Source organism: Paramisgurnus dabryanus, chromosome 24 (genome assembly GCF_030506205.2).
Source record: "Paramisgurnus dabryanus chromosome 24, PD_genome_1.1, whole genome shotgun sequence".
NCBI lineage: Eukaryota > Metazoa > Chordata > Actinopteri > Cypriniformes > Cobitidae > Paramisgurnus > Paramisgurnus dabryanus.
Genome location: NC_133360.1, coordinates 20,964,776 through 20,979,969, shown reverse-complemented (window position 1 = coordinate 20,979,969; position 15,194 = coordinate 20,964,776). Strand labels below are relative to the sequence as shown.

General features: G+C 33.9%; 1 long non-coding RNA gene across 1 annotated transcript in view; it reads right to left on the bottom strand.

Moving 5' to 3' along the window:
- LOC141281569 (uncharacterized) overlaps positions 1–15,194 on the bottom strand; it is a 514,674-nt gene that overhangs the window by 114,065 nt on the left and 385,415 nt on the right. The window lies entirely within an intron of this gene.

Sequence of the window (15,194 nt, the reverse complement as noted above, 5' to 3'; positions counted from 1 at the left end):
TATGCACAAAGTCACTTAAATTTCAAATTCACTTAAATTGTATGTTTGGTCTAAAAACTAGACTTATTTTCTTAGGTCATTTTGCACATCAAGAGAAAGCATCTTAGTTTAAGAATTTTTAGACATTTCTACTGAAAAAGTAGGAAAGTCATTTTTGCAGTGCACACTGCAAAAAATGATTTTCAAGAAAAAAAAAATTCTTAGTATTTTTGTCTTGCTTTCAGTAAAAATATCTAAAAAATTATTAAATTAAGATAAATTAAGTCTAGTTTTTAGACCAAAAATATCAAATTTAAGTGATTTTGAGCATAAAACAAGCAAAAAAATCTGCCAATGGGGTAAGCAAATTTTTCCTGAATTTAGTGTTTAATAAAAATTTCAAGATTATTTTGCTTACTCCATTGGCAGATTTTTTTGCTTGTTTAATGCACAAAATCACATAAATTTGATATTTTTGGTCTAAAAACTAGACTTATTTTCTTGGGTCGTTTTGCTCATTAAAAAACTACATCTTGATTTAAAAATTTTTAGATATTTTTACTGAAAACAGGACAAAAATACTAAATTTTTTTCTTGAAAATCATTTTCTGCAGTGTATGTCTGGTTTTATGGTCCAGGGTCACATAAGTTGCGTTGTGTGCTTATGGTGTGTTTTTGCCCATTTTTATGCGTCATATTCAATATTTTTCCCGTCCTGCTGTAATGTTTTTTCATCTGATCTTTTGTCCCCACCACTTTTCAACACAAACTGACGCCCCTGTATAAATGTATTAAAATTGTATTTATTGCTTAATCCAGCATTCACTCACCACTCCTAAAACAGCATAGAGAGTAAATGAGATGTTTGTTATGGTTGGGGTGCTGAGGTTCACAGAAGGTCTTAAAGGCTTTCTGTCAAACACCTCCTGTAAAGACTCATATGTGGGTCCGCTCTGTCCCTCTTCACAGCGAAGCAAAGTCAACAGACACGGCAACGCTTCAGATCACAAGGACAGAGAAAATAATATGAGTGATGGTTCGATCTTCGTACATTAGCCCTGAAGGCATTCATTACGTTTTTACTATATTTTTTATTGATGATTATTATCAATTGTATTAACCCATTTAATCACAAATTTTTCTAAGACACGAAAATATACAAATTATGTATCATTAGTCACCCCTTAAAATAATAATCAATAATTACATATTTTTTAATTATGGAAAAGTGTGTGAAAAATTTTGTTTTCCATATTTGCAGGAAGTGGACTAAAATAAATGTAAACCTTCTTAATGGTCACTATTAATAGGGTCTCTAAAAAAAAAATGCTGCGGTGCTGTGCAAGTTCAGTCAAATTGGTTATGCACGTCTATCGAGCCTACTATTTTAAGTTTTTGACTAATATTAAGTTGACATAACTTATAAATAAGTTGAAATAATTTAACTTAATTTGTAAAGTTTAAGTAAAACAAAACTTATGTTCATTATGATTTTTTTTTACAGTGTATTACATTTAAACAAGATTTTTTTAATCATTATTGTGGTCTCAAAGCCAATAATGTTTGACCTAAACTTTGTAAAGACCAAACCACAACATGTGATGTATAATACATATAGAAGCTGATTAACAATTTATTACCTGTTAGCAGAATGAAACATGTCAAATAATGCCGAAGATGTCCCATAATCCTCTGTTAACAATTCAAGAGGAGATGATTCTGTTTCGATATTTCTTCAATTTAAAATATACTGCTTACTGTACCTCTACAGGTAATGTAATGACTATTTACTGGCAGTATCATGTTGGATACATGTTGTTTAACACCTGTGCTATCTACAGACCAATCCTGTTTCAACAGCTTTAGATACATTCAGCCGAACTCATTAATGATCCACTTTGTTTTTCAGTGAGAAGAAAATAACACGTTCACTGTCACACATTTAATGAGAGGAAAAACATTCACGCACGACATATTATGGCTCTTTATATTGTTTGTGCACTTATTATATCTAAAAAAATAGTTGCTGGCCCCACTTTTAGCAAAACTGAACAGTGATATGTCAAAGGGTAACAAATCAGTCACAATTGCAAGTTTTTGTTTATTATATTTTTATATGTCATTCACATAAATGGAAATAATTACATCATAAATACATAAATACACTTGTCGCACATTACGATGTTAAATAATTCAAATATATTTATTTGACATGTATTTATCTATAAATACCTTATACTATAAATATGTTACATAATATGGGAACAAATGTTTTGTACTATACTATACTGTACTATACTAAAATTATATACCAGTGATTCTCAAACTGGGGGCTGCGTGATGGTGCCAGGGGGGCCCCAGTTTTATGACATTTTTTAAAATACATAAATTTATCATGAATTCTGTGTAATTAAACCTAAAAAAATAAGGCTACTAACCAACAGCAGTACTTTGTATAATTTAATATGCACCCCCTCCAGAAAAACGCAATTATGCGATCGCATGATTTAAAGCTTAATCAGCCAAAGTCCGCACATTTATGCAGGGACGCATTTTTTCAAATATGTCGCACTTTCGCAGCATAAATTGCAGATTTCTGTGCGCAAAATATGCGGGGCTTGCATGATTTGCGGGGCTTTACATATATATCTGGAGAAAGTTGAAAAATTTTGCATTTACCTCACAAAAGCGCAGCCATGTCCCCTGTTGCCATGGGAACATCAGTAAAAAGCTGCAAAACCTGAAAATAGTTTTTGCAAGTTCTCGCAGTTTTTGCAAGTTCCCGCATAAAATTGCATAAATATCCTGCATATTCCATCACATTTTTAAAGAAAACGTGCCGCAAGATCAAGGATTTTTGCCCGCAACAATCACAAAAAAAATGTTCTTTAAGGACTGAATATGTTTTGTTTCAAAATAAATTTGTCATACATTTTTTTTAGGAGGGCCGTGAAGGAATGTACCATACATAGGTGGGCTGCATGTTGAAAAAGTTTGAGAACCACTGCTATATACATTGTATTTGTAAACAATTAGTTAATGCATTAGATAACACAAACTAACAATGAATGATACTTCTACAGCATTTATTAGTTTTAGTTCATTTTAATTTCTGCATTTATTAATACATTTATAAAATCAACATTAATTAATGCACCATGAACAAACATGAATACCTGAATTGACATTAACTAACATTAACAAGAATCAATAAATGCTGAAAACTATATTGTTCATTGTTTACATTTACATTTAGGCATTTAGCAGGCACTTTTATCCAAAGCGGCTTACAATGATTAGCTGATAAAGTGATAAGTCATAGGGAGGCAATTATACAAGAAGTTTTCACTATTCCGAAACAGTACCTGTTTGTTCCTGTAGATGCGTAAAAATAGCATGAAGTGTGAAAATCGTGCATATGCCAAATAGGCTTTATGCCCAGCTGCACTACTTCCTGAACTTCAGCCAGCTCCTTGTTTCCTGTCTGCCATTATTGGACAAACTGATTAATCCAGGTGTGTCTGATTATTGTTGTTCTGACTACTGAGGTCAGGTACACCTGGATTAATCAGTTTGTCCAATAATGGAAGACAGGAAACAAGGAGCTGGCTGAAGTTCAGGAAGTAGTGCAGCTGGGCATAAAGCCTATTCCAATTTGGCATGCATATGATACGCCACTCCTTCCCATTCACTTAAACGGTGCATCTTTTTTTGTCGTTTTATTTATTGGTTTCTCAATTTTTTAAACCATTTTCGCTTGGGTTTAGGGTTAGATTTCAGATTTGCTTAAGGAGGTTATTTAATAAACAGGTTTCTCCATGTTTTTGTCTATATTTAAGCCATGGTCGCTTGGAGTTGGGGTTAGAATCGGGGTTTGGGTTAGGATGTCATTTTTATATAATAAAAAGTTGTTCTAACCCTAAACCCAAGAATGGGAAGGACTGGTGTATCATATTGTACCATAATGTATTGCACGATTTTGACACTTCGTGCTGTTTATACGCAACTCTGTGAGACTATTTATCTAAATTAATCTAATTCTAATTTATACAACATTATTGTAAACTGTTACCAATATTTTTAATATTAACTTTTTCTAAACACAAAATTTTTCACAGTGAAAGATGTGATGTATAAAAATCAATAGCAAGAAGTTATTTTTTGATGCAAATGAAAACAAAATATTATATATTAAAGCTTTTCAAGTACTGATAAAACAAATAACTTAAAAATTCTCCATTTTATTTTAAGGATTTGGACATTTTAACTTACATAAGCTTTATACAAAAATAATTTATGAGACGTTTAGTTTCACTTCTTAATTCTGATTGGTCAATAGCTGTGTTTTATCATTAATAATGACAGCTGGACCCAACAATGCTGTGTATCACTCCAAAGCACCCTTAGCAATAATGCGTAACATATTAATATTTGTAATATATGTGTGGTACCTGTTTTATAAAAGAAATAAAGTATCCTGACTTATTCACAATACAGCACAACCTAACTGCATCCTAATTGTTTAGGTACACTCGGATAATGACTTTGAGTCACTACTAGTTGTCATCTTTACGAGATGAGTTCACCCACAGAACCAGAATTGTGATTGAGCTCACGGTAATGAAAATAAAATACAGAATAAAGAGTAAACGATCAATGACCTGACCAAAGATAATCCATTCATTAGTGATGTGTGATTCATCTTTACTGTGTAAGTGTTCTTCAACCTGTCGACGGATAGCCAACAGATCTTTACTCATCTTCTTCATCTCCTCTAAACACTTTTCCCTCAGACTCATTGATTCATTATTTGAGTATTCAGTCATGCTGTTAGTATAGATAATGACTGTTGATTCGTTTGCTGTAGACGAGAAACAAGAAGTAATTAAGAAATATCATTTAATTTTTGCAATTTCCTATATACATTTTCATGAATAAACAATGTGTCTGTTTCTCGCAACTTTAATTTTTAAATGTCAAAGCAAATAGTGTGAAGTGTCTAAATAAATGCTAGACCATCATATTTTAGCAGACATGGGTGAAGTATACCAATACAGGTGTGCACCCCAATTGAAATATTAACAGGATCAGATGCAAAACATATAGGCAATGCACAATACTGGCTTTTCAGAGCAATCCTACCTTCAGAGTTTTGATTGCAAGCGTTATGCTTAATGCAAACAAGTCGAGCAAGATACTTCAGGACCAGAATCCTGATCCACTTTGGTAAAGGTGGATAGTTACTGGAATTGCAGAGGATGTTGGTGATGAGAATGGTTTCGAGAAGACTTGTCACCATCAATGCCAAGCAGAGAGAGAAAAACACATCTAGATCGAAAAAGACAGATTATGGTAGAGATATCTACAAAAGATATCTACAGTAAAACGCTTTAAGGATTTATTGACGACGGGCCGTTGAATTATTTGAAAATAATGCACACCTAAGTGTATAATTTTCAATTATACCACGGGGCTGTTGAATGCTCTAATCTGATTGGTTGAGAAATGTTCCATGGGTGTTGATTATTTTTCTGTAAACCGAACACCTAACCTGTCCAATGTCTTAAAACTAGGCATCAGAGCCATGCTTGTGGTAACCATGGTATAAGCGAATAATGCACGTAATGCACAAACTTTATAATGCATTACCACCTTGGGTGTGCATTATTTTCTTATAATTCAACGGCCTGTCGTCAATTATTAATTACATAATTCAGAGTCAGTGTTTCCTCTTACACCACAATTACCACAGACATGCAACCGGTGGTTATTTTAAGACATTATTTTGATAAGTTAGGTGTGTGTTTATTGAAAAATAATGCATACCCATGGAACATTTCTTATCCAATTAGAATAAAGCATTTAACAGCCCCATGGTATAAATGAATAATAATCCTACCATGGCCATTGCATTACCCTCTAAAAGTATGCAATGTAAACTTTGCTAACACATTCATGACGCACTGTACAAAGATTAAGTGCATGCATTGAAAAAAGATAGGTTTGTATTAATTAGTCTAAGTTAAAGTAAAAACATACTCAAAACATCGCGTTTTTCTTTAAAGCAACACTATGTATTTTTTTACCTTTAAATAATGTCTCTAAAATTATTTCAGTGATAGAACAACTTTTAACTGGACAAATTGTACTGTTGCTGCAACCTGAGCAGCCTCCTAGCTGCTACCAGCACACTCTGAAAGTGGCGGTGGAGGGTAGGAAACACAGCCCCGCCCCTCCCCCTTCCTGCAGAAGAGTGTCTGATACCAGGCACTGTTGCGCTTTTCAACCACATGGGGGAGCTGTAAGTCATTTTTATATGGAAACTACATAGTGTTGCTTTAACACATCACCTGTTGTTATGACGACGTATATCATGTGATGTATCAACATGGCAAATTTAGTATGTCCAAATGTCATTCATATTACCCATATTCATACTCAGTGTTGGGGTAACGCATTACAAGTAACGTGCAATACGTAATAAATATTACTTTTCTGAAGTAACGAGTAAAGTAACGCATTACTAAATGTGTACATCCATATTTGAGTTAATTTTTTAAAAAAGTAATGTGAGTTACTTTTTAGTTTATTTAATTTGATTTAATAATAATAATAAGGTACTGAATTAAACTATACGTAGTCGCGTACGTAGTCTATGCGTGCGCGCCTGAGCGGGAATAGTTTGAGTCAGAAACGGAGATGGCAGTCCCGAACTTGACATTTTTGCGAAGGAAATTGCATTTTCTGAATGCAAAACTTTTCCGTCATAGAAACACCTGCAAGGTCTGAAAGAGATCAACCCTCGACCAAGTAAAAAATGTTACTTTTTAAATATATTTTTTGGCCATTTTTGCCTTTTTTTAGAAAGTGATGAAGGAGAGGACATGAAAGTACAGGGAGGAGAGAGGGGTATGGGATCGGCAAATGACCATGAGCCGGGAATCAATCTCGGGTCGCCGACAGTGCGAAAGCACCACATGTCGGAGCGCTGCCCACTTCACCATCGCCTCCGACAGAAAAAGTAACTTAAAAGTAACGTAAATATTACTTTCTATGAAAAGTAACTAAGTAACGCATTACTTTTAAAAGTAACTTTCCCCAACACGTATAGAACGTGCTGTTTTAATAGTCAATGCATAGGCCAACCAACACTTTTTTTTTGCTTCTGACACCCATGGGTCGATGAGTACCTACATCATCTTATTCAGTATGCTGTTTCAGACGCAAGGAATGACCATTAGTTTTAGGCACGATAATAACACACCCAAACTTGCAAGACCCTGGACATGAAGCAGTGCAATGTGGGTTGGACACTGCATATCTCACATCGGGGCAGCATGTGTTAACTGGACCCATGCTACATGTTTATGCCAACCAAATAAGTCTTGTTGTTTTTTAGATAGCACGCATTGCAAACAAGCTATCTTGATTTTTTCATCAGGGTAGGAAAAAGTTGAAAACAAACTTATGAGGGGTAAGGTGTTTCCTGTGACGGGCAGCAGATCGTTCATTAACAGCAGAAACACGGTGTATCCCAGGATGAGGGTCATTTTGAAGGAGGAGCGGTCCACGTCCTGAGGAGGCAAAAGAAAACTGAACAGATCCAACGAAAGCAGGAAACAGCTGGGAACCACGAGGTTGACAACATACAGCGCAGCACGACGTCTCAAGACAATCTGATGCAAAACAAAGAATGAGAAAATTAAGCTTTAAAATTAAATATCGGTTTATAAAACATAAAGTTTTGTAAAATAATCAACAGAAACATCTAATAAGTTGGTTTTAGAGAATGGATGGATGCACAATTATTCACATAATGTATATTACTGTTCATGCCCTTGAATAAAGACATTTTAAAATGTTTAAATTATTGTAAGTATAGAAGTCAATATATTGACCATTATTATATTATTTTGTTTTATTTCCTGACACTTGTGGCGGACAAATTGTCACACCCCCTTCAATGACAAGTCTCTTACCCAGACCTAAATCCAAATCTATCAATAACCTTAAACCTAAACAGTGTAATTGGTTGATAGAAATATCATATTACAATTAACAGCCCCGATTTAAACAATGTATAAATGTCACAAACATGAATAATGAGTTCATCCCATCCTCCATCTTCATACACTTGTTTAGGTTGTTCTCCAAGCAAGTTTATTAGTTCCCACTCTCCTTTAGTTGCCATGACTGAAACCGACTCCATGAATATTTCCTTCACAGGTTTAAAATAGGACAGCCGAACATCCTGAACTACAGAGAAACAGTACAATATAGAGTATAATACAATTGCATGCATATACCCCAGCAGCACAATTCATTGAGTATAACGTCACTTACTGTCGTGCTTGTAAGAGTTGAAGGTGTACGAGCAGTTTTGAATATCGAAAGGAAAGGTATAGATGTCCAGCCGACAGGAGCTGATCACATGAAATGGCTTGCCATCTTTCACTGTACCATTGGAATAAATATACACGAAGTATGTATCTGGTGCCCTGTTTTCATCCATGCTATAAAGTAAGCCAACAATAGGTCACGTGGGTGCTTAACAAACCTTTGCCGAATGCAATTTCCCAATTTTATTATTAAACTGGTTCACTTTACAAACAAATGGTTCTAAATAGCACTAAAAGTGGTTCACTGGCTTGTAATCATAGAGGAACCATTTTAAGTGCCATATGTAGTACCTGTGTAGCACCATATTGTGCTATATAGAACCATATCTGGTGCTATAGTGGTGCCATATCACTCCCGGATGGTTCTTCGTAGGTGCTTTATAGCACTAAAAATGGTTCTCCTACTGTATGATTACGAGCTTTCAGCACTAAGGTCTTGCATACTTAATGGGATTCTTTGACACATTATCGATCATCACCAAAAATACTTATCCACAATTTTAAGAAACAAATGAAGAAAATTCACTTAAAATTATAATCTGTGAGATACAGCAGGTTATAAAATATGTAAGATTATATCTTGGGGCTGTTGAATGCTTTATTGGTTGAGAAATGTATCACGGGTATGCATTATTTTTCAATAAACGTACACCTAACCTGTCAAATGTCTTAAAATAATCAGACCAATGTGGTAACCGTGGTATAAGATGAATAATTGACTCCGGTCCTTTGAATTATTTGAAAATAATGCACTCCCACGGTGTAACTGCTCAGCGCAATTATTTTCAAATAATTCAAAAGCCAGTCATCTATAAATTGCTAACTTATAGCATAAATACTTACATTTAACCTGTCATATTTGTATTAAATTTTTTATGCTTTGTAACTTACAATTCATTGATGACAATGTCTGGAAACCATATCGTCTCTCGTGGCACTGAGATTTTTTTTGCTCCACATTCATCAGGATCCCAGCTCAAACCTTCAATCTGCCAAGCCTAAAAAAAGGTATATCTTTTATACCTATATAAATAGTCTAAATGGGACATAATTTTGTTTAACAATTTAAATTAAGTAAAACTAAATGTTGCTATATCAACATTTGTATATGGAAACATTGTGTGATTCAATCTGATTTTATGGCAGTTCATACGTATTTTACGAGTTGGCTAATTTGTGCAAAATTAATTGTACCAAAACATAGACTGTAAACAATTCTTTGTTGCACTAAAATTTTTAAGTTCAATCAACTTGAATTTATAATTAATTTTAACTTTCTTGACTAGTGAGAAGTTTCTATAAATTATAAAATAAAGTTGAATTAGCTTAAGTTATTTTACTGTTACTTGACCAGGGGTGTCAAAACCATTTAGGCTAAGGGCCGGATTGGAACAAATGTCCCCTTATGAGGGCCAAACTTTATCACAATTTATTACAATTATTTAAAATACAACTTGGCTCATAAGTGAAGAAATGAATTACAAACATAATCTCATGGAAAGTCGTGTTCTACGTAAACACCAAACACAGGGCATTGCGTTACTCGCTCTAGATTACTTGCGGGATTTACCTTCATGTCACGTGAATTTTACACTCTAGTTGAATATTTTAGTTGAATATAATAGCAGTGTTTTTGCGGAATGTCATTCGCAACACCCCACGCGAGGATGCGTCTGATCACGTCTTTGCATTGACTGTGTATGTAATCTATTCGCGCAAATCGTTGAACTCTCATCTGGTGTGAACCCAGTTATATTTACGCAAAAATTTATCAATTTATTTGTGTCCATGGCACGAAATTCAGCTTTTTCACTTTCCTTGAGCACTAATGTATTTTTCGTGACACTTACATGAATTTCTATAAATAGTTTCTTGTGTCTGTGGCACGACTTTTTTTTTCATGTCATTTAATGTATTGTTTCTCCTTTATTCCCTATTTTTAAATCATTGTTGCTTGGGGTTAGATCTAGGGTTTGGGATGTACTTTTATGTTTTGGTTTCTACATGTTTTCTTTCGCTTTTAAAACTGGAGTTTGGGTTAGAGTTGGGGTTTGGGTTAGGATGTCTTAAAATGTAACCCCAACCCCAAGCGACAATGGTAAGAAAATAGGAAAAAACTACGAGAATACAATACATAAAATGAAACGAAAAAGAAAGTATTGCCACGGACAAGAGTGCCATGGATACAAATAAATTGATCAAATTTTATGTGACTATAACACGACTTTCCGTGAGATCAGTCTGGAATTTACCTACTTATAAAATGAACATGAACACAATAATAAACCATTTTTACTTTTTTAGAATCAAACTTTTCTTTGCAAATAAATAAATGAGTACAGTCAATTAGCTAAGGAAAGAAAATGCTATGCTTTGTTCGGCATTAGCTACTGTAATAATTATCATTTTCTCTCTAAAACGGCTTAATGCCAAAATTTTGCCATTGTTAATATCTCAACTTTACTGGTTCATCAGTCTTTTCTCTTTTGGTAAAAATGTACGGATGTTTTTAGACCTAATCCTACTTGATCGTTCTCCCACGTACTTATGTGTAGCCCAGCCTTTTTTACATATTTCTGTCTGACTGGCACCTATGAGCTAACACGTTTTTGATATTAAGGAACGGTGATGCTGTTTGTACCGTCACTAATGCTGGAATCCTGACAGTGCACTGGTCCACAACTGTCTTGTGCAAGATGCGGAGATCACGTTTTGTGTGCATGGCGTCAGCAGTGCTTAGTGGGACTTGTATGCAATGCTTTGCCTTCCGAATTGAAGCAGGATAAGATCAATGAAAAACTTGCCCTGTGGGCCTGATCTGGCCCACAGGCCTTGTAATTGACGCATTTGATTTAGAGCAACTCCTTATAGTCAAGAAAGTTGAAATTATTTGTAAATTCAAGTTAATTAGACTTTAAAATTTAAGCGCAACAAGGAATTTTTACAGTGATAGGATTATTGGAAAAAAAAACTAAATAAAAAAATACTTTGAATAAGGTTGTACAAAAACAGATACAACTTTGGTCATACAAATTAGCCACCTCATAAAATACGTACGAATTACTATGACATTATGTTGAGTTTATTTTATACTCACCAGCCTCACCCATAGATATGTTTCTAACACCTGTGTTTTTTCATTCTGAAAAAAATATATTTAAACCATAACAAATAGTTTAGTTTTGCTATTAAAAAAATGTAAAACTTAAATTCAGGTTTTCATGTTTCAAACCAATATATTTTGCTTACCACTCCTAAAATCCCATATAGTGTCAGGTCTACACTGACATTGGTAGGAGTTCGTAGACTGAAAACTGGTCTGGCTTCACTGTAACTCATAACTTCCTCTTTTATTGCTCGAAGAAGAGACTTTGTTGTTGGTTGAGAACAGTTTAATGTCTCTACTGGTCCAACTAACAGAGCTGAAAGTGTGAAGATTTCATTTAAGACATTTTATTGCCCTAAAAGTTACTGAGACATATGTTTACCTGGTTGCATATATATAAATTTTCGTGAAATATGCAGTTTATTGTTGTGATTCACTGTTAGACAAAATGGTCAAAAACGGGCCTTGCTGTCATTGGGGTAGTACCCTTTCAAAAAGTACAGCGTTGCACCTAAAGATTTCATATTACATATCTGTATCTAATGGTACATATTAGGACATTTTTAAAGTGTACTGCCTCAGTAAAAGCTTGGGACCATTTTTTATGTTTTTATATGACATTAATGGCATTTTTAGTTTGTGTAATAAAATTATTACTTTCCACCACAATAAAACTATACCTTTATAATTACTACACTGTATCAGGTGAAAGTTAGATCTAAATTACTTCAATTTGTAACTCACAACTTCAACTTAAATTTGACTTTAAGTGAGAAAATTAAGGTGAAACCTAAAATGCACCTAAAAATGAAGCTTTTTCAACTTAAAAGTTTCACTAAAAGTGGAAAAAAAATTAATAACTTAAAATAGTTTTTTTAGGTGTTGCCAATTAATGGGTTAGGTTTCTTTTACAAAATGTTAAAAAACTGGAAAAAGTGAAGGTTACATTTTTTTAACCCTATAACCTTACCCTATAACAATCATATTGCTCTTTCAGAATAAAAATTACTACAATAATATTCCTGTAGTTACAGTAAATGGACTGTATATACTGGCCAAGCTCTTTGTCTAAAAACTCAGTATTTTGAATGATGAAGTGATTGTTACGAGAAGATTTTAACCATCTTACAATTCATAATGAACCAGCTGGTGATGATGCAGCTAAGACCGGCTGTCCGTAATTTTGCCTGAATTATCCAGTTTGGCTATGATAACAAGAACAAAACACATGACAATAAAACTAAAGTTTCAATAATTATCCTGAAACACAAATGCAGTACAAGAAATATATAGGTTGCATGCATATACGTACAATGCATATAATATGCAATATACTGGATATAGATTAAACATTCAGAATTTCTTACCCGGTGTCTTGAAAGACTGTCAAAAGCCATTAGACTCATACTTAGCAGATCTTAGCAAAATGTATTTAACGTATCTTAAATAGATGTTTGTAACTCACTTTTTATAGAACTTACAACCGTTTGTTCGGATTTTTGTAAGCATAACTGGGGGTGATGCTTTTATCCCCTCCTCTCATGTAGTGAGCATTTACTGTGCAAAAGAAAAAAAATGCAAACAAGAATTTCATCAGTTATGGAAATTTTACATACCACTTTATGTTTTTTTAATGATACCTTAGCCAGCAAATGACGTGAGGATTATCGATGGGTCAGTCAGGGCAATGTGATTTGGAAACCGATGTTTTGGAACAAGACAATTTTCAAACGAAATTTTTAACTTCAGTGTGAAACTTTAATGCCTTTAATCCATCAAATCACCAGGCTTATAGGAGTATTATTTATCTACATCATTCACGGGTTCACACTAACAAATAAATTGGATAGATTCAATTTGTAAACCTATTTGGCATGCTGTCCTGGGAGAGGGCTCTGTGCTCGGAAAAGGGCCCGAACACAGAGCATCCCCATAAGGTTTAGGGATTAACCTGGTGAGTGAGAGGAGATGGGGTGGTGGAGGGATTCTGAAGACTGTAGAGAATCCTTAGGTGAGTTTGACTGTGATTAAATATGGGCTTGCCTTCATGCTGATTGGGTAGATATGTTGATTACTGATTGTAGACAGCTGGAGGCACTTGAGTAGTTTATTTGACGTGTTCTTCCCGAACTACGTTAATAAAACATCATTAAAATGATTAAAGCAACCAATAAAACACATTTCTATAGACTTTCATTAAAGGGGGAACTAGAAGACACTAGATCAGAAAAGAAAAAGACTTGGCTATGTATATTGAATTAGTCCAGTAAGCAACCACCCAGAAAACTATCCTTGCATTCGTTGATGGAAAGATGTCCACAGGTATGCCCCACACATTTTTTTGTACAGTGAATAAAAAAAAATTCTTTGAATTTAATACTAAAATTTTCCCAAAATTTTACATACCTGACATATGGCTACTGATTTACTTCTCCTTTAAATGTTTTTGCCAGTCTAGAAAAAGACCGCTCCAAATTTTTGCCGAATTTGTTAGCACACAACTACTTTTCCCATTTTAGATGCGTTTTTCATGTTATACTAATGCTGTCGCTCAGACTTTTTGCCACTCAGTGAGCATAACTGCAGTCACTTTCGCAGAACGTGCATTCCCTCTATATTAAGTCTATAATGTTTCATCCAGCCTATTGTTTACAGGCTGTGTCTGTAATGTTTAAACAGTCTATTGTCTATTGTGCTGTGCACACTATGAAGTATGTACTTTGTGTATTTCTTTGAAATTATATTGTATTTTACATTTATAAAAAGTAATTTTGTAATCATGCCTATAAATGAACGACACATCAGGAGTAAAATCTCCATGTTTTCATTATTTTGACCACAGGTGAAAAAATCTTAGGAGTAAATAAAAACCTCAGATATTTTCCTACTCGGACAGCGACCACAAAAGTTTCACGAATCACACATACAAACTACTGAGAGATAAGGTACATCACTTACACATGTAAATAACATGGCCTTTGTAAACCTGAACATTTGAATGAAATCAAACAACCACATCATTACCCCAATGCCATTATGTTTTCATTTTTTTAACATAAGTATGGGGTTTTGACAAATTTTAACTTAGTCTCTTATAAGCAACAAAATTTACTCCAAAAACATGGTAAAATAATTATCTTGGGCATGGTATTCTTTGAAATATCTTGAAATACACCCAAGAAGATATGGCAGATACAGTGCCTAAGCACTGTAAAAAATATGTGATGTCACATCAGCATACACTTTCATGTTACTTTAACGTATCAAATTAAATTAAGGATTTGCACTGAGGCTAATATTTTATTATGTGGCTAATGTTTTATTAACTCTCACTGAAAGTCAGTTGTAAACCTTCACTGAGTCACAGTCTATTCAGGTAAAGATGCCCTCTGGTGTCTGGTTGGCAAACAACTACAATGATTTCCATTAAATGCCAATATATAAAAATGATTAATTATCATAATAAAATGTTTATATATATATAATAAAGCATTATAATTGTTAATATTAATTACTGCACCATGAACTAACATGAATAACTATTGACATTAACAAGAATTAATATATGCTGAAAAACTATATTGTTCATTGTTTGTTCATGTTAGTTAATGCATTTACTAGTGATTACTAATACAACCTTAAAGTGGTACAAAAAGTTTGGTATAATTCATTGGCCAGCAAATTAATTAATTGAAATAAACAATAAACAA